A 21,748-nucleotide genomic window follows, 5' to 3' on the forward strand; every position below is an offset into this window, starting at 1 on the left:
GAAGACTTTGATCTTATTCATCAGTTTGGGGATAAGTATTTATTGCATCTTAATAAATTTTTGTATTCAGATATTTTTCACTAAACTTTGTCCATCCATCTAGGGAAGCTTGGTTAAATTGGTTTTTTACAACTGGGGACCTAGAGTACTGGTTTTGTTGAGGAATTTGGGTGATGAAAATTTTTCTTAGGCTAATTAAGAAGGCTTGTTGAGTGTTGGTAGTGTCACTCCAAGAACTCTACCAGTTTGACTGTGAGCTGTTTTGTGTACAAAAATTGTGTTTGGCCAAGATGTTACCAATAGACAAAATTGCTTGTATTGTGCAGTTACCCATGCAAGAAATAAATGGTTGGGATTAATAGTTAGAAAAAATAACTTTCAATCCCAACTGTTTATTGTTAAGCAGCCGCATGAGAGAAAAATAGAGAAAAGAGAGGCAGCCAGCTTCTATTCTTATTGTTTCTGTGAGAGAGTGCTAGGGTGTAATTGGGATTTGGGTTTCTTGAGAGTGTTATTGTGCACTATTGTATCTCCCTATTTTTTATAGTGAAATTTCTCCGTCGTCTCCGTGGAGGTAGGCAGTTTGCCGAACCACGTAAATTCTTGTGTTTTTGTGTGTGCTTGTTATTTAATTTCCGCTTATTTACTGTTATTGATTGGAGTCCTGGGGTGCTATCTGCACAACAGAAGTGAATGCTCTTAATTCTATATAAATATAGATATGGTGTTTTAAATAATAATAATAATAATAATAGATGACTTTACTTGCTATTATTATTTTTTTTTTTATGGTGATTGGAAATACTTACATATTAAGTATGTTACCCTGCACCCATTTTCTCCCATTTCTTTCTCATAGCACTTATTAGTGCTAGTGCTTGGGATGTATTAACTCACCCGAATAAAGTATGACTATTTCAATAAAAGCATGCAATTTAATAAGTGCTAAGTGCAAACTTTATGGGTATTGTATAGCTATCATTAACAAAAGCCATAAATTTTTATTGCATTGTTTGTTTTTGTGTCCTTAGGAAGTTAGAAGACTTTGATCTTATTCATCAGTTTGGGGATAAGTATTTATTGCATCTTAATAAATTTTTGTATTCAGATATTTTTCACTAAACTTTGTCCATCCATCTAGGGAAGCTTGGTTAAATTGGTTTTTTACAACTGGGGACCTAGAGTACTGGTTTTGTTGAGGAATTTGGGTGATGAAAATTTTTCTTAGGCTAATTAAGAAGGCTTGTTGAGTGTTGGTAGTGTCACTCCAAGAACTCTACCAGTTTGACTGTGAGCTGTTTTGTGTACAAAAATTGTGTTTGGCCAAGATGTTACCAATAGACAAAATTGCTTGTATTGTGCAGTTACCCATGCAAGAAATAAATGGTTGGGATTAATAGTTAGAAAAAATAACTTTCAATCCCAACTGTTTATTGTTATTGTGGACAATATCAATCCCATCCCAGGTAATGATTTGAGTAGAGGGAGAGTGTTTGTGCAAAAATGACAAACTATGCTATGCTAGAGGCTATATATATATATATGTCAGACGGCGAAATGTTGTGTTGTATGGCGCATTGATTACCTTTGGGTGCAGAGAAAAGTGGATGGGACTTACCTAACACCATTGCTGGTGGCGTCCACTTGTTGGTGGGGTTCGCTTACTGTTGGAGCGCTCCTGCCATGTGTGCGTGCGTGAGAGTGTAATAATATAATTTAATATTTCTATTAATTTAACAATCTAATATAATTTTTTTAGCTTAAAAAAAAGCATAGGAACAGAGAGTGGACATTACGCAAATATATATATATATATATATGTATAGAAAAAAGAAAAGAAAAAATTTATGAAATTTCACAGCATTGTTCTCACAAAGAGTAAACCAAAAGCAAATTTAGAAAAAAGAAAAGAACCTTAGTTGACACTAAAATAAAGATGTAGCCACCACAAAGCATTCCCAAATCCATTCCTATAAATATGACTTTAAGCATTTCATATGGATATGAGCAATTGATACATTGTATGAACTTAGATAAAGAGGAAGTGCCACATTAAAGAGAAAGAGTACACAATAGATTTCAACAAAAAATAGTAAGCATATAACCACATATTTCATATTTGCGCAATTTTCTAAACTTTCATTGCCTTTCTTTATCTTTGATCCCTTGTCTAATCTCAAATTACTAGTAAATTGGTGATGGAAACAAATATTAATGCATTGGTGCAAAACAAGCTGACTCATGAATTCTGGGCAAATAGTTTTTATGCTATTATCTTTCAAGAATGTGGCAGACTTTGTGGCTCGTAAAACACATACAAAAATTAGAGAATTTAGAGAAACCAAGACATTACCTTAAAACGTCAATTATCTTTCATGGAAATGTAAAATGTAAAATAATAAGTTCAAAGAATGCTAAAAACAAAATTGGACGGTAACAAATAAGTCTTCAGTTATGAAAATTATAAGGCATCAATGTATAGAAAATTAGCCCATTTTCTCTCATTAATTTTTTTTTTTTCTATTTTCATCATACCTATGAACCATTTATTTAACGGACTGTTAAAAGATAAGATGGAAAAAAAAAACATGAAACATGTTGATTGACCCAATTTGACTTGAAAGGCCATGGCTATTTTCAAAAACCTATTTAATGAAAATTGGGCTGAATATACCCTGATGAATCCCACGACCATCTATAAATTTCAATTTGTCGCCAACAAATCTATTATTTTTTACCTAGCTATCACCATAAAGTCAAATCATTTTTGTGAATTGTCACTAAAGTATTTGTTTGGGTTTTTCTCAGTTTGTTGCTTCGTCATATGCCATTCTGTTGTGACTTGTGAATTGTGAGTGATTGCCAGATTATTTGTTTAGGTTGAAGTCATGATATTGATGGTTGCAAACTCTAAGTCAATATATATATATATATATATGTATGTATGTATGTATGTATGTATATCAGTTGATAAGCTAATCATTTTTTTATTAGTATCTTTGGTTGTGGATCGATCCTCCTTCCTCAATCTAAATTGACTGAAGTGATGAAATTCCCATTTATGTGGTTTATTTTAGGGTAATATAATAAACTTAAGACTCTTTTAATTTATGTAAAAGATAATGAGTCATGCAGTTAGTGGTGCTTTCAAAAAAAAAAAAAAGCCATGCAGTTAGTGATAACTATGCATGAATAGCGAAAAACTTAATACAAAATTGAATGAAAAGTTTATCATATATAGCAAATAACACCTACAAGAAAGGTGTCTTGGTACATCGTTTAGCTCATCTAGTACATAATTCAAATATTTTCTTTCTTGTTTATAACCCAGTTTATAACTACAAAGGTTAGACATTGTATTCTGGTTATATAATATATTATAAACCTGGTTTAAAACACTAGTATTACTATTTTTGTACGTGTTCAAATAAGTATAATTGTTTACTAAAAAAAATCTTCTCTTTTTTTATTTATTTTATTTTAATGAACAAATATCTTCTCTTTCAACCATTGAATTATTTAAAAAAAATTGCCCCAAAACACTTGAAAAAGTCCAAATCCGGCATAGTTTACCTTTTTGTCCAAGCAATATGGTCAAAACAATTATAGCTTCTTTGGTAATATTGTAATAGTAGTACTAGTAGTGGGAGTGCAAATACATGATATATTTCGGTCTTAATATAATCTCAAAGTTGTATAAAAAAAAAAAAGTAAAAAAAAAAATCTTCATGTACTAATAATAATCAAACCCACCGAAATCTCTCATACATATAAAAACACTCTCCGGAAAATTTGGTTTTTATTGCTTTCCATTGTTCTCTCTTTCTCTCTCTCTCATTGATAAAACACACACGTATAAGGTTGATGATTCTTGACACGTTTACTAAACAAGTCAGATTCGGATTAACTCATATAGCCAAATACTCATGGCTTGACAAGACACGAACTCGACTCACGAACACAAAATGGCCACCCCTATCCATAATTGAAAAATAATAATTATTTAATCAATTTCAACTCTTTCAAATCTCAATAATATAATTTAATATTTGTATTAATTTAGCAACCGAACATAAATTTTTTTAGGTAAAAAAAAGCTTAGGAAGGGAGAGTGGACATTACGCAATATATATATATATATATATATCTTTTTTTTAGTGTAATTTTGGTTTACTTTTAGTTTTTTTTTTTTTTTTTTTAGAATAGTAAAAATTTATGAAATTTCGCATCATAGTCCTCACATAAAGATTAAACCAAAAAGATATTTAGAAAAAAAGAAAAAAGAAAAAGAACCTTGGTTGACACTAAAACAAAGATGTAGCCACCATAAAGCATTCCCAAATCCATTCCTATGGATGTGACTTTAAGCATTTCATACTTATATGAACTCACATTAAGAGGATTTGGCCACATTAAAGAGAAAGGATAATAGATTTCAACAAAAAGCAGTAAGCATGTAACCACATATTTCATATTTGTGCAATTTTCTAAACTTCCCTTGCCCTTCTTTATCCCCTGATCCCATCCCTAATCTCAGATTCCTTGTAAAATGGTGATAGAAACAAATATCAATGCGTAGGTGAAAAACAAGCTGACTTATGAATTCCGAGTAAATAGTTTTTATGCTAAAAACAAGCTGACTCATGAATTCCGAGTAAATAGTTTTTATGCTATTATCTTTCAAGGATGTGGCAGACCTAGTGGCTCCTAGGCCACATAGAAAAAAAAAATTAGAGAATTTAGACATATCAAGACATTACCTAAAAACGTCAATTATCTTTCATAGAAAAGTAAAATGTAAAATAATAAGTTCAAAGAATGCAAAAAACAATATAGAATGGTGAAAAATAAAGTCTTCAACTATGAAAATTCTAAGGCATCAAATGTATAGAAAATTAGCCCATTTTCTCTCATTAAAAAAAAAAAAAAAAAAAGATCAGTCTATTTTCATCATACTTATGAACCATTCTCAAAAGCTTCCACGATTGCTAAATTATTGTACGTTTGAATTGACTTATTTTCTAATTTGTTGAGTTACACTAGAAAAAAAGAGAGGTTTTAATACAATATAAATTCTATGTAACTATTTTTTTTAATTTTTTTTTTAATAATTATTGACTATTAGCAAGGGTAGAGCCAAGAATTTTTGTTTGGGGGGCCAAGTTACAGCACTAATATATTTATAAAGATAACTTCCCACACACACACACATATATACATGCTTTTTTTTTATTATATACACACTTTTTTATTTGATAAGTTATATACATACACACACCCAACAACAACAAAAAAAGCTTAGTATTTTCAATCAAAATTATGTTTGATGGCGATCTTTCATAAAATTAATAAAATTAATTTTTACCATTTTTATAGTGAAATTCTTAAAAAGTTTAATTTTATATACAAATTATCAAATTTTATACTAATGTAAGTAAAAAATCATTCAATTGACCTAATGAAATTTTCAAAAATATGAATGATCCAAAATTTGGAGGAACAAGTTAGGCTCCAAATATATTTGAAGCTATCTCGCTTTAACCCTTTTTGTGGAAACTAAAGAAACATTTCATGTGTAGTTTTAGTGACAAGATTTTTTTAATGAGTCAATGACTTGTTAATCACCACATAACAAGTTGAAATATATAAATTCAAACATGTTTGATACCAAACTTTACCAAATATTTAACATATATAAGAGCACATTTTACAATAAAAAATAGAATTACAAAAAATAAAGTTATGTCTCTATAACTATTAGACCAATTATTATTTTTAAGAGTATCATTGGACTAATTCAAACACTTGGGGGGCCAACTTTTATTTTTGTAGACTAAATTTTGAAAACATTAAAATAATTATATTTATATTTAAAAAAATTTCCAAATTTTGGGGGGCCATACCCCCCACCCTTCAACATAGCTCCACCCCTGACTTTTAGATGGCTCAAAATCATCCTCCACAATTGGGTACTAGGAGTTTATTGGTGATTAACTTATAGGCAATTCATCTCCTTCATATTGGGAAAAATTATGGAGCTAAAAGAATATCGACACTACCTTTATATCAAAAGCAATTAAGGTATACAATATTGTTAAGTTTAATAATAAGAAAATATTGCACACCTAATAAACTTGGACACTAAGTATGCGTTTGGATTGTGTATGCGTCTTGCGTCTTACGTCTACGTTGCAACTTTTGTTTTTTGTTTTTTGGGAGAAGCGTGTTTCTATGGCTTTATGTTACACCAGTGGGTCATGTGCACTATTTATGGGACCTACAAACTTTTTTTTTAGCAACTTTTTCATTAAAAATGGGTTTTACGATACTATTCACACATGTAAAAATTATTTTATTACAGTGTTTTCAGTTTTTAGTAAAATAAGCAGTATCTAAATAGAACAACAAAGCTAAATTTATTTAATGGATTGTTAAAAGATAAGATGGAACACAAACATGAAACATGAAACGTGTGAGTGTGAAGGTCTGTTAGTAGTGCAGTGTAGGATGTGTAGCTCTACTAGAGCTAGCAGTGATATTTTTATAGGACGTGAAAGAAAAATATTTGCAGGGTAATGGTGACAGACCACATGTCACTCTAGGATGTTCTCTGGTCAGCTCACACAAAAATGGTGTAGTGTATGGTTTTCTCAAATTTTTGGCAATGACAGTAAAGACAAAAAAAGGTAATTAAAATAGGGTCATGTTTTTTTTTTTAATGTACACAATAATTTCACAACAAAATTAATTAGCAAGTTTTTATTACTTTTAATCTATATGTTTACTATTAACATAAATTTTTTTATTTATCATTAACAAAAGAGTGTAAATAAAGGAGTATAATCCAAGACTATAAAATAATTTTCCATAGATTATGGCTGTTATTTTATAGTCCTGGACTATCCAATAATTTTCCATAGGATAGGGCTGCTAAAAACAAAAATAGAATGGTGAAAAATAAGTCTTCAACCATGAAAATTCTAAGGCATCAACATATAGAAAATTAGCTCATTTACTCTAATAAAAAAAGTATATTTTCACCTATGAACCATTTTCAAAAACTTCCACTATTGCTAAAATATTGTATGTTTGAATTGAGTTATTTTCTAATTTGTTGAGTTACACTCGGAAAAAAATGATGTTTTATTACCATATAAATTCTATGTAACTATTCTTTTATAGTTATTGACTTCTAGGGTTGGCCCAAAATCATCCTACACAATTGGGCAGCAGGAGACACTACTAGTATGTCAAGAGTAATTAAGGTATACAATATTGTTAAATTTTAAAATAACAAAATATTGCACACCCAACAAACTTGGACACTTAGAACAACAAATTATTTAATGGATTGTTAAAAGACAAGATGGAACAACAAATTATAAACTTTCACACCTAACATGTTGATTGGCCCAATTTGACTTGAAAGCCCATATCTAGTTTCAAAAATCTATTTAATAAAAATAGGGTTAAATATACCTTGAATTTTATGACCATCTATAAATTCAGACTTGTCGCCAAAAAATTTATTATTTTTGACCTTGCTATTGCCATCGAGCCAAATTATTGTTGTGAATTGTCATTAAAGTATTTGTTTGAGTTTTTCTCATTTTGTTGCTTCATCATGCCATTGTGTTGTGAGTTGTGAGTGATTGCCGGATTATTTGTTTAGGTCTTTTAAAGTCTTGAAATTGATGGTTGCAAACTCTAAGTCCAAAAAAAAAAAAAAAAAAAAAAATGTCATTAAAGTATTTGTTTGAGTTTTTCTCATTTTGTTGCTTCATCATGCCATTGTGTTGTGAGTTGTGAGTGATTGCCGGATTATTTGTTTAGGTCTTTTAAAGTCTTGAAATTGATGGTTGCAAACTCTAAGTCCAAAAAAAAAAAAAAAAAAAAAATCAGTTGATAAGCTAATCCTTTTCTATTAGTATGTTTGACTTACTAACTACACATGAATAGCCAAAAACTTAATACAAATTTGAAAGAAAAGTTTATCATATACATCAAATAACACATACAAAAAAGGTTTCCCGATACATCTTTTAGCTCATCCAGTACATAATTCAAATATCTTTTTTTTTTCTACTATTGAATTACTTAACATTTTTTTCCCCCCCAAACTTGAGAAGTCCAAATCCGGCATAATTTACCTTTTTGTCCTAGCAATATGGCAAAACAATTATAGCTTCTTTGGTAATACTGTAATAATAGTAGTACTAGAGTGCAAATCCATGATATATTTTGGTCTTAATATAATCTCAAAGTTGTATAAATAAAAAATAAAAAATAAAAAAACATTGTCCCAAAACACTTGTATCCAAACAGCATAGTTTACCTTTTTGCCCTAGCAATGTGGTAAAAAAAAAAAATTATAGTTTCTTTGGTAATAGTAGTAGTGGCCTAGTGGGAGTGCAAATTCATGATTGTGATATATTTTGGTCTTAATATAATCTCCAAGTCAAGTTCTATCAAAATATTTAAAAAAAAAAAAACTTCATGTACTAATAATCAAACCCACCGGAATCTCTCCCTCATATACACACACAGTCCCCGGCAAATTCGGTTTTTACTGATTTCTTTCCATTATTCTTTCTTTCTCTCTCTCATAAAACACATACACTCGTAGTATTGTGTATTATTATGTGGTGGAGATCAGCCTCGTTTCTGGACCAACGACACCAAGAGGACCCACCAAACGACATCGCTTCATCCTTCAAAGAACCCGATACTCTATCAACACTTTCCCCTCCCCAAACCTACTCCTCCTTCACGGCCGCCGCTGCCGATCCCTTCAACCCTATCCCTAATCCCAAAATCTCCGCCTACTACCAGACCAGAGCCGCCCACACCGCCGTCATCACCAGCGACTGGCTCGCCCAAGGCCAGGCCGTCGTTGGCCACCATCCCCACGACTCCCCGGCGCCCCAAACCCAGCTCCTCGCTTCTCCCTCGGCTTCCGGGAAAGCTTCTGCGTCATTAACGAGTTCAATAACTGGCGGAAACAGCCCGATCTCGCGGAGGCCGTAGCTGCCATTCGCGCCTTGGCCGCCGTGATTAGAGCTAGTGAGGCTACCACTATGACGGAGCTCGAAATCGAGCTCAAGAAGGCCTCCGATTCTCTCAAAGTAAAATTCTGTTTCTCTTTCTTAGCTTTATGCTCTGTTTGTTTCCTTCGGAATTTTTATGTGGGGGCTAAAATATTGAAACTTTTTAGTCATGAACAGTTGTAGGTTGTCAAGTTCATATGAAGTTTGATATTTTATCATAATTGGGTTGCTTTAATTTATTATAAACAGTGTATAGACAAGGATATTAGATAAAATTGGTGCACATGTAATTGTAAAGAGGCTGAATTTGATGATTGTTAAAGTTTTCTTTATAATAGCAGTGATGATGATGAATAAACATTACACAAATAATAGGTCACACATGGGGAATTGTTTTATGGTGTACATAACAAAGTTGAGAAAGTATAATATTAGCTCAATTAGTTGTCTCATATTGCAGGCACGCAGGATTATTGCCATGCTTAGTCAAGATTTTATATTTGATGGTTGTACAATTTTGGTGCATGGCTTTTCCAGAGTTGTCCTGGAAGTGCTGAAGACAGCAGCTCAGAATAAGAAACTCATTCGAGTTTTCTGCACAGGTTTTGTTTATTTTTTACTCTTAACGCACTATATTTCTGTTGGACTGTCTCTTGATGGAATTAAATCAAAATTAGTGTTCTTTTGTTTTCCTTATGAATAAGATTAAATAAAAAAATACTAAAAAAATCCAACCTTTTTAATACATCCGAAACCAACAACAGCAACTACACCAAAGCAGATACACAGAAAAATCTAACCTTTTTCACAAGAATCACAACCAACAACAGCAGCAATATGCACAAACAATGGTGGCCAACAACAACACGCAGCATGGAATCAAAAAACAAAGAAGAAGGGAAAGGCAAAACAATGGGAGAGGAAGCAATAACAGAGAAGGAGACTAAAAATGGGTAGTATCTGTTTCCATTCTCATATTTTATAAGATGATGTTGTATGTGCCTAGATTCTGTAGATTTGAGCTTTGTCTATTTTCTGGGTTTATGTTCCACATGTTTAGATTTGTATGCATACAGCTATATTCTTTCACAGAGAACGCATAAATAGCAACATCAACATACACGCATCAGATTTCAAACACGTTTGAAACAATCTCCAAACCACAAATCAGAAAATACCCATTTTGAAACAAAATCACACCCATTTCAAGCTAACCACAAAACCCAAGTCACAGACACCATATCAGAGTCCCAAAATCCCCTTTTTTTTTAAAACCCAAAAGGAACCAAACAAACAATAATAAAAATAGGAACTTTCGGCCATGGAAACGGACACCACCGTTTGTGGTGCCTCCGACTAGCTTCGCCGCCATCACTGGTGGTGATCTAGAGAGAGAAAATGCGAGACAGAGAGAGAGAGAGTGGGGTGGGGGGGGGGGGGTGGGGGAAGAAAGCTTAGGTTCAGCCATGGAGGCTTGGCTGGGTTTAGGAGCTTAAAAATGCTTTAATCCGATGGATTTGAAATAAGAGAAGATAAGATAGGTAAGTAGATGAGGGGAGTTTCTAGAGACTGACCCACTCTATCCATTCGGCCCAATCCACTCCAAAGCCCAAATTTGGAATTCTCTCAAACCAATCCAATCACTTAGCCCACCCTTGAATCTACACCAGCCCATTTGAATCTCACATTTTGAACTTTTAGCCCAGCCCTCAAACAAAATCAAGCCCAATCCGTGTGTGCAAAATGGGCCCAGTCCGAACTTTGTTAAGCATGAACGCTTCGAACCATTAGATTTCCCAAAGCTTTAGCCCAATACTTGCAAAGCCTCAACTTAAATTCCAAACATTCAGCCCAATCCGTGGGTCCACAACCCAAAAACACAGCTTCCCTAAATTACAAATCAACCCCAAACCTTTCCCAAAATCTCAATTTGACCCTACAATTTTTCAATATACCATTTCAACCCTCCAATTTCCTAAAATTATATTTTTGACCTCAAAACTTTCCTAAAATACCAAGTCAACCCCAAATCTTTTCTAAAATACATTTTTGATCCCAAACCTCTCTCAAAACTTAATATATAAGTTTGATTTTGTGATCTAGTGATCCAATGTTTGCATTCGATCAATATATCATTTCCATCGATAGGAATTAAGATTTTGTTTTTATTTAAGCTCTTATCAATATAATGATGCAAATTTCTCTTTGTATGACACATGGGGTAGATTGAATTAAAGATTTATAGTATTTGTTTTTAGTTTTTTTTTCGTAATACATACAAGCCTAACTATAATGTGGGCTTAAAAAAATTATTTCTAAGTGTATTTTCACCTTTTATATCAAGAGAAAATTAACAAAATATAATTGAAGACATGAACATTAAAAAAAAAAAAACTTTTTTTTTTAGTGAAAAAATATATCTTTAAACCATTCAAATAACATAATATTAAATCCTAACACCGCCTGTATACAAAATTCAATGAAGAATTGAAAATAAATAAATAAATAAAAAACTAAATATAACCTACATTACTAGACAGCACTGCACGATACAACTTTTACCACCTTTACTATCTCTTGTCCTTTCTTTTCACCATTTGAATTTCAAGTCTCAGGTTTGAATTGTGTTCTTTTTTTTTTTTTAATTTATTTTTGAAATCCAAAAACCTGTACACTCTCTCCTATTTTATTTCTCTATCTCTCCCTCCTACACACCATTTTAGTAACAGAAAGCTCTCCCTCTCATTACACACTAATTTTTTTAGTTTTATAGCTAAAAGCTTAACTTTCTCTCATTCACCATGACACATCTTGGAAGGTTGTCTGGTACTACGAACCTCCTAACAAGATAGGGAATAGTTATTTTGTACTTATCTTCTTCATATTGCTATTTTTGTTAGTATTTTCCTTGAGCTATATATGTTTTTATTTATTTATTTATTTTTTAGTTNCCACCTTAGAAACATCAGTCACATGAACCTTTTCCATATTATTCTTTCTGAACAAGAACTTTTTGACGTTATTTTCTACATTTAATACAAAAAACTCAATACATTTAAGAAAAAAAAAACAAAAAAATGTAGTAATAAAAAGGAAAAAAAATTAAAAAAATAATTATACCATGACTTTGATATTTGTCCCCATAGAAATTTTTTCAATTTCATCCTGCACTCAGTAAAGTCACAACCTATGTCAAAAAGAAAAAACAAAACTCAGTAAAAAGCAAAAAAAAAAAAAAAAAAAAATGATGAAGAAGAAGAATATCATGATGATACCAGCCACTCTTCCTAGTCAGGTCATAATGAGAGAGAAGATTTTGAAAGTAGACTGATAGGAGAGAGGAAGCAATAGAGTGAGAGTGGGAGAGTGTTAAGGTCTGTTGTTATGACTGTAGTGGTGGCTATAGAGGCAGAGCTGATATGTTTTAGGACGTGAAAGACACAGAACATGTGTCACTTTAGTGGAGGCTAAAACATATGTTCTGTGTCTTTCACATTCTCAAACATATCAGCTTTGGCTCTTTAGCCTCTCACTTCCTTGCTCCCTTTCTCCTATCAATCTACTTTCAAAATCTTCTCTCATCATGACTCGACTAGAAAAAGTGGCCGAAGCTCGAAACATCTTAAATAAAAAAGAAGGTATCATCATCATATTATTTTTCTTCTTATTTTTCTCCATCATTTTTTTTTCTTTTCACTAAGTTTTGTTTTTTCTTTTTCAAATAGGTTGGACCTTCCTGAGTGCAGGATGAAATTGAAAAAATTTCTATGGGGACAAGTGTCAAAGTCATGGTATAATTTTTTTTTTTATTTCTTGTTTTTTTTTTTTTTTTTCATCCTATTACTACATTTTTTTCATTCTACTTTTTCTTTTCTTTTTGTATTGAGTGCTTAGCAGAAAATGTAGAAAAAAATGCCAAAATTTTCTTGTTTGAAGAGAATAATCTAGAAAAAGTTCATGTGACTAATGTTTCTAAGATGGAGAAGGTGGATGACACTGGTTCAGGAGATCAAGAAAATGCAAAGGAGAAAAAGGATAAGCTAATGAATCTCAAAGGGTAAAAGAATAGTTACATAGAATTTATATGGTAATTAAAATAGGATCGTGTTTTTTATTACTTCTAATCTATATGCTTACTATTAACATAATTTTTTATTTATTACTAACAAAATAGTGTAAATAATTAATTCTAGTATTATATTAATATCATTATTATTTGAAATATATTCATTTCATAATTCAAATTAAAAATTACAATTTTAAAATGTATCAAGCACATTTGACTCTTTGTACATCTTGCAATCAAATAAATAAAATATTAGCTATAAAATAGACTCCCACTCTTCTTCGCATGTGTAATCCACTCTCCTTAACCATAAAAAGACCAGCTACTTCACATGAAAAATAAATAAACTTTTAACTCGTTAAAATAATAAAAATAAAAAATAAAATACAACAAATTTCAATATATATATATATATATGTTAACCTTTTTCTTATTCTCTCCATACTATTCTTTAAAAAAATTAATAAAAAATTATATTAACAGAAATTAACATATTTTTTAAAAAATTTAAGAATGGTACGAAGAGAATTTGGAAAAAATTTTGAAATCTGTTAGTGTTTTATTTTTTAATTTTATTGTTCTAATGAGTCAAAAGCTTATTGTTTGTTTTCATGTGAAGAAATGTCACTCTAGGGTTGAAGAGAAAATGGAACACACTTCTGGTGAAAAAGATGCGAAGAAGAGTAAATTTTGAAATCTCTTTCTCAAATGCTCTTCGATAGAATATAGAGAGAAGAAGGTGGATGACACTGGTTTGGGAGATAAAGAAGATGCGAAGAAGAAAAAGGAGTGAATCTTAAAGGTAAAAGAATAGTTACATAGAATTTATATGGTAATAAAACCTTTTCTTTTTCTTTCTTTCTTTCTATTGTAACTCAACAAATTAGGAAAACTCAATTCAAACATACAATAATTTAGCAATTGTGGAAGTTTTTGAAAAAGGTTCATAGGTATGATGAAAATATACTTTTTTTATGAGAGAGAATGAGCTAATTTTCTATACATTGATGCCTTTGAATTTTCATAGTTGAAGATTTATTTTTCACCATTTTATTTTGTTTTTAGCAGCCCTAGTCTATGGAAAATTATTGTATGGTTCGAGACTATAAAATAACAACCATAGTTTATGGATAATTATTGTATAGTCGTGGACTATATGCCTTTATTCACACTATTTTGTGAATGATAAATAAAAAAAATGTTAATAGTAAATATATAGATTAGAAGTAATAAAAACTTGTTAATTAATTTTGTTGTGAAATTGTTATGTACATTTTTAAAAAACATGACCCTATTTTAATTACCTTTTTTGTCTACTAGACAGAGATTTCGTATAAAGATTTCATAATTTGTATTGAAAAAAAAAAAAAAAATTGTTCAAGAGTATAGTTCAGGACTATTCTCGCAAGTATAATTCGAGACTATACAATAATGGCTCTAGCCTATGGACGATTATTGTATAGTCTTAGACTATACTCCCTCCCTCCCACAAAAGGGTGGACCTCAGGGTGGGTAAAGAACTGGAAAACAAAAACAAAATAAAAAACCATTGACAATAGCCACCTGCCAAATTTTGTCCCATACCAAAGAGTTTTGATTAGCATTAATATATCTCCCAACCTTTTCTAAGCCTCCTGCACCTATGTATTTGGGTGAAAAAAAAAATTCAAAAATACTTATTCTTTTTTTTTTTTCATATGCATTAATTAATTTAGAATTATATATTTTATTTTTTCGAACATTACTACAATTTAAAATTATAAAATATATCACACCATCTTCCTAAACAATATAATATCATATTTTTGTATTAAGATTATATTAATGTAATATCATAATAACATAATATTATGGCATATAATATCACGGCGAACCAAACGCCTCCTAACAGTATTGCTAATAGCCCAATTGGGGAGGCAATGAGAGGAAGAGAGGGGGTCGAACTTCAAAGCAAGCCTTGGCGTCTCCTTCAAAGATAATCTGATCCCAATAGCCTGACAGTTGAGTGGATATACATATACTCATACCCCCACTTAGTACACAGGTACAAGACAAAATTTGGCAGCTAAGTGGCTATTGTTACGTTTATGTGACGTTTGGTACGAGGGAATCCACATTACTCCTGCCATCTAGATTTCTAAGAATGTGACATTCCTAGGAATGTAGTTATTTCTATGTTTGGTTTATTCCCAGGAATCTTAAATGAATTATTTATTTTTTCCATTCTATTCTTAAATTTGAATGTGAACTACCAAGTCATTTAAAAAAAAAGGGTTAAAATTATTAATTTATAAAAAATACAATTTTCTTTAAGCTTGGGAATCTGGATTCCCACCTGTTTTAAAGGGAATCTACATTCTTACTAAGAGGGGTTTAAGGGGGGAATCCAGATTCTCGTGACATCTGATTTCCTAGCATGATTTGCAACCAAACATGAAAATCTTTAAACATTCCTAGAAATCTTAAAACATTACCCTGTACCAAACGCCACATTATGGTGTAAATCTGTAAATGTCAATGGCTTTCTCTCCTTTTTCAGTTTTACTTTTTAGTGATGATAGGGATACATAACATGGCACAGCTAGACTCACCTCACACTTCTACCACTCATAACTCGCCATGTGGTGAGTTTGTCGCACAAAATTGTATCATTTTATGTGTCCCTAATATTATTCATTTTTTAAAATACTTTTTGTCTTGACAATAAAGTTCTATCTTTTTTATATTAAAAAGAAAATAGAAAACTGGAAAATTCTTTTTTTCAGAGTCAAGTTAGGATTCAGAAAATAAAATAAAAAATAATGTGTTTTTTTGAGGATAAACGGCAGAAAAAAAAAGTTTTTCAATTTAAATGTCACATATTTTTAATTTAGCATGTCAACTCACTCAAAAAAAAAAAAATCTTTATTTAAATTTTTTGGTTATTTTGAGATTATTGTAAATTTTTATTTTGTGTATATAACATTAGTCGAGCTTAAGAGTTTTCACATCAATTCATGTATAATATAAAAAGTTATAAAATTTTCACAATTTTGCCTAAAAATGACTCATATCAGTTTGTATATAATTTTGTAAATTTATAAGTTTGATACAGGAACTATGTATAAATTTGCTAACATTATTCATTTTGTATTTCATTATTTATTCTTTTTTTTATACATATTTTAAGGATTAAAAATGAGAGTGGATGGTGGTTATTGTGTTTGAAGAGAGGGAAACAATTTTAAAAATCAAGAAAAATTGATATTTTAATGAAATATAGTGTAAAATAGATAATTTGATGTAAAGTATTTTAAAAAATAGGCATCTAAAATAGAAAAAGCACGTTCTTATGCTAAAATATACAGAAATTTTTGCATGCTCTACTATTTAAAATTAGGTTATCCACCATTGTGCTTAGTCTTTTTTACAAACATTTCTCTAACTTCTTCTTGTCAAGATGTTACAGGTAAGTAGGATTAAGATCATGTGCAATTGCTAAATAGTTGAAATTAAAAGTTATAAAAAAAAACAACTTTCAATCTTAACTATTTATTATTATTTCATATGGTGCAATACCAATCCTAAGTAGCTAAGGAGGTATTTGGTACATACACTTTAAAATATGTGTTTTGTTATTTAAAAATATATATGTAGAAATACGTATAGGTAAAAAAAATGAAGAAATATATGTAATGTTATTTAAAAACTGAAAATTATTATTTAAAATGGTGTACCAAACACCCTCTAAATCTGTGTCTGATTTTGAGTGTAGAGAGAGGTTGCTAAAAAATGGCAAATTATGTTGTAGGTTATATATATTTTAGAATAAAGGCAGATCAAAATATTGTGCTAGAGGAGTCCAGAGGGTCTTTATTACGCGTTAATTACCTCTCGGGTGCAGAGAAAAGAAGAGGTGGACTCCAAACCTGAGAGGCTGGTAGCCTGGTACCATTGCTGGAGGGGTCTACGAAATATACGGAAATTGTGATAATTCCAATTGTCACCCCTTCTAGTGTTGGAGTGCCTACCTTAATTTGAGGTCTAACAGGTTAAGCCCATACATTTGAATAACATGATGTTTGGGTGCAGAATAGTGTGGCCTTGAATCTCTTGTGCTATGAGGCTATAGACATTAGGAGACATGCCTTCAAATTGAGCTTGATTCCTGGCCTTCCATATGACATCACAAACCACAGCTCAAAACAGAATCAGCTCTGAATCCACCTCATTAGAAAGAGATAAGAGGGTTTGAATAAATTGATCTGGAGAGTTGAGGTTCCAGCACTCAAGTCTAAGACCCCAAAGACTACTAAACAAGATAGCACGCTCCAAAGGGCAGTTTGTAAAGAGGTGGAGGCTGCTCTCTTCTTCCACTTTACATAGGGGACAGATGGAGTCTCCAATATCAAAAAATCTGCCTAGCAGGTCTTTTGTTGGGAGGACATTTGCTGCTATCCTCCATAAATGCGTTTTTAGTCTATTATGAATCTTTGTATTCCAAAGAAGACCTCGAATAGAATCTTGGCTAGGGGTGGGTTTGCACTACAACAAATCCAATAAGCAGGTTTTACCGTGATCTCACCTGAGTTTGTAGCTGTCCAGATCCAATTATCAACCTGTGAGTGTGAAGGGATGAGGACTTTTTGGATTGCCTCCAAATCATGCTCATCAAACAAATCTCTAAGCTTTTGCAAATTCCAACTATCACTATTTTGATCAAATAACTGAGACACAATCAGAACATCATTTGAGTTTGCCTCAAGTTTTGGCTTTGGAACGAAAGAGGGGAGATCCAAGCTTGGTGAGTGGTGACGCTCTGCCACCTCCACCTCGGTCCTCGGATCCCTTGTTGTGGTCAATGTCAGTTGCATTCCCAGTGATGCCTCAACATGGCTGTTGCAACTGCGCGATGGGAGGAAGATCTTGCTACTAGTGGATTGTTGATGGTGTTGTCGAGGCCCCTCCTAGGACCAGAGTGATGCTAGATCTCCGCGAAAGGGGGGAAGCACTGGCAGAGGTTGGTGAGGTGTCGGAATAGTATGAGGAGTGATATGAAGAGGAGAACGGCAGCTTCGTGGATACTGAGTTTGATTGAATTATGAGAGATGAAATGAGGCCTTTGCTTTAATATATATATATATATATATTTTACTTTAGATTTGGTTTAGTTGGGCATTTTAATGATGATCTATTGTGGGTCGAGCAACACTCCCTGTTTTTTATGAGGGGAGAAAAAAAGGCAAGTAGTAGAGAACCCACGTAGACCAAAGATGCACTTGAGGTAGGTGATGAAGAAATCCAAAGCGTTTAGTAAGTTCTTGGGCACCTCCTATGATGGGTTTGAGCCTTTGAGGAGGACATTATGTACTTGTATGTGCAATTGAAGCTATTTTAGGAGATCAAAGTGATGGCAGTAATCCGAAGAAAGCAACATGTATCTTAGAGTCAAGAGGTTACATGGCATCGACGATAAATTTGATCATCAATGTTAACTATAAGGCTGGGAGTTCTAAGAGAAGAACAAATAATAGTGGGAGCTGGGAGGGATTTGTCGGTGCCATGAACTTAAAGATTTTTTTTTTTTTTTTTTTTGGAGATGGTGAACTTAAAGAACTATTAAGGGGTTGAACGATGGCTCAAAAAGAGCGACAGAGAAATTTGCTCAAACAATTATTTTTTTTTTTTTTTGAGAAACTGCTCAAACAATTGAAGGTAGACTTTATTGTTTTTGTAAAATAGAAAACTAGGATAAATTTTAATCTTTGTTTTCAAAAGTTATTTTATCAATTATATCATACTATTTTACAACACATTTAACATTTCAACTTTTATTTTCCTATTAACTCATTAAAATAATATATACTATCCAATAAATTGATATAATCCAATCTCTCTTTCAATAAAATAATATATACTACTCAATACAAAAATGAAATTTAAGTTTACAATGGGTGAAGAAGTCCACTGTAACACTACTGTAAAATTTTTTACAACTACAAGACCGGATAATTTGTACTTTGATGCTGAAATTTCCCTCCATATACCATTTTCCATGCCCAATGTGAATGCTGTATATTATAGGGTAGTCACCAAGTTGATTGAATTTTGTGGGACCTATTGGGACTTCTGGTGGCATATTATTCATGTGGGACAAATGGACTCTGGAGAAAGTGGATGAAGCGATGGGGTGGGTAAGCTCTCCGTTTCATGTAAATTCAGAGTTGATGGTATAACCATAGCATTATCATTAGTGTTCATCGTAGGTTTTATATATTTTATTTGGTTATTCTAGAGTCAAGGGTATTTTGATAATTTTATAATTTTTAGACGTGGACCATAGTTATGGCTCATGGGCTTTATTTTATTAATAAATCTTATTTAGTTTATGGGCCCTTGGAAAAGAAATTGGAGAGTGAAAGCTCCTACTAAAGGCATTATTATTGTAAATTGGCGTAGTATGTGTAAACAAAGTAGGGACCTTTGGATGTTAGCGCTTTGTCTATTTGGGGTTCATCAGATTATGCCGAAGAGGGTAGTTGATTTATTGGCATGTTGGAAGGGGAGGTTTGCTAGGCATTGTAATGGAGATATTTAAAATGCAATTCTTTTGTGTATCGTGTGGACTGTTTGGAAGGAAAGAAATTATAGGGTGTTTAAGGACATTGAATGATCTACAATGGTGGCGAAGCAAACATTCTTGAAATCATTATATGTAGACATGGCAAAATGGGTGGGTCAGGTCGGGTTCGGGTCGGGTCAATCAGGTTGCGGGTCAATCGGGTTGCGGGTCAGGTTAACCCGTATTTTTCAGATGAATTTTTTATTATTATTTTTTTTATAAAGAAAACAACATGTATTTGCCATTTGGAAAGTTACGCAACAAATTACTTAATGTAAAATGCATTATTTTGAATTCACCACTTATATTAAGAATAAACTCAGTTAAACTTATTAATACTTATTCAATAATTTTAAAATTATACAAACCCCAACATTGTTATCTAAAACAAAATAATACAAAGATAAGTAAAATAAAATAATACAAAGATAAGTAAAACAAATACACAAGTTTTATTTCTACACAATATCAACATTCCAGAACATAAAAAAAAATTACAAATAACTTATTTGATAACACATTTGATAAAGAATAAAAACATATAAGAAATTTACAATCTTGAAAATTAATTTTATAATCTATTATCAATTGTGGTTCGCAATCTATTTCAATTGAGATATACATTAAAGTTTAATTGCTTATTTATACATGGTCTCTTTTATGAATATCATATCATTGTTAAGCAACATACACTCTAAGAAATATCATAATTTATTTTGAAAAGTCGTTTATTTTGGACATAAATTGTTAAAAAAAATAGGTCTAAGCATTCATAATTTATGCTAATTTGATACTTTGGCTTCACTATTTTCACACTTGTGAATGTTTCTCACACTCTATAATTTTAAATCTATATTTTTAACTCTACTGTAACCAGATTATCTTGGCATGTATGCTATTTGATATCTAAAAATCTTTACTCATTACAGAATGTTCAACCATTTATTTTTCAATGAATTTGCATGCAGTTATGTAAATGTATCAATTGTTTCCTTTAAAGCTCACAACAAACAATTAAACTAATATTGTCTTAATTTTACCTTTTTTTTTTTACCAAAATAAATATTTTTAAAAAATGGTTCTGGGGAGAAATTTCTCTTTTGTACTTGAATTTTCTTTTTCATACCAAATTTAAAAATCATAACACTTAAGTCTTTTTTTCTTTTTTCTTTTTTTGTGTTAAATCATAACACTTAAGTCACTCATTCATTCATGTCCCTTACACACAAAACACATGCACACAAAAGACCGGTCCCTGTTTGTCTCCCAATATTATCAATCACAAAGTACCTTGTCATGAAAGCCATTTTTCTAAATAGCCACCATAAAGAAACAAATGACTATAATTTCCAGATACCATGTCAAAGAGATTACTTCTAATTTCCAACTATCAATAAACCCTTATGTTTTCAAATATAAACCCATTAAAAAGAACCCACACTCCAGAGGAAAAGGAAAATAGCCAAATAGTAACCACATAAGATGCCACTGGATCTTAAAATAAAGCTCCTCCAGAGTTGGGGTGAACAAAAATCTAACCTAGACTTTGAAAGACTGTTAGACCATGTGGAATAGACTCCTACCAAAGGAATGTCCATAAGGCTATGTGTAAAGACCATATCCAAGAGTTCTTGCAATGCTGTGGTAATTGTCTCCATACCTAACCTTTTGGTAGTATAGCGTACCACATTAAAATCACATTCCAGTTCCACACACCACAGTATTTCCTACCAACCCCAGATAATTCCTCCCAAACTAGTCTCTTGTCAATGCCATTATTTAGCCCATAGAACCTTGTGAAAGACCACTCAAACCTGGAAGACAACTCTTGAAATGGGACAAATTGAGGGAAATTTTATCTATGTATAGTTGTGGTGGGTCAAGGTTTAGAAATTTGTGGAAAAGGATTTTTTTTGGGGGAGGGGGGGGGGGGGGGAGACAAGGGATTTAAGCTAGAATGCACGGACGCGGTTCCAGAGGAGCCGCACCTGCGTCGAACTAGGTGGGATGCGGCGACGCGGAGGGACGCCGCTG

At 31.9% G+C, this 21,748-nt stretch overlaps 1 long non-coding RNA gene and 1 other non-coding gene across 3 annotated transcripts; one reads left to right on the forward strand and one right to left on the reverse strand.

Moving 5' to 3' along the window:
* The first annotated feature begins 8,470 nt into the window (after window positions 1–8,470).
* On the forward strand, window positions 8,471–17,435 carry LOC112037253 (uncharacterized). Of its 2 annotated transcripts, none has more exons than XR_010626219.1 (3): window positions 8,471–9,125; window positions 9,508–9,649; window positions 16,904–17,435. It is a non-coding gene; the product is annotated as an uncharacterized LOC112037253 (transcript). The 2 variants fall into 2 exon arrangements; XR_002885734.2 differs by lacking the exon at window positions 16,904–17,435 and adding an exon at window positions 9,812–10,098.
* Window positions 11,999–13,841, reverse strand: LOC136064593 (uncharacterized). Its single transcript, XR_010626220.1, has 3 exons — window positions 12,323–13,841; window positions 12,168–12,234; window positions 11,999–12,073 (listed from the first exon to the last, which is right to left on the reverse strand). It is a non-coding gene; the product is annotated as an uncharacterized LOC136064593 (long non-coding RNA).
* Window positions 17,436–21,748: the final 4,313 nt, after the last annotated feature.

This window comes from Quercus suber, unplaced genomic scaffold, assembly GCF_002906115.3.
Source record: "Quercus suber isolate HL8 unplaced genomic scaffold, Cork oak 2.0 scaffold_714, whole genome shotgun sequence".
In the NCBI taxonomy this organism is placed as follows: domain Eukaryota; kingdom Viridiplantae; phylum Streptophyta; class Magnoliopsida; order Fagales; family Fagaceae; genus Quercus; species Quercus suber.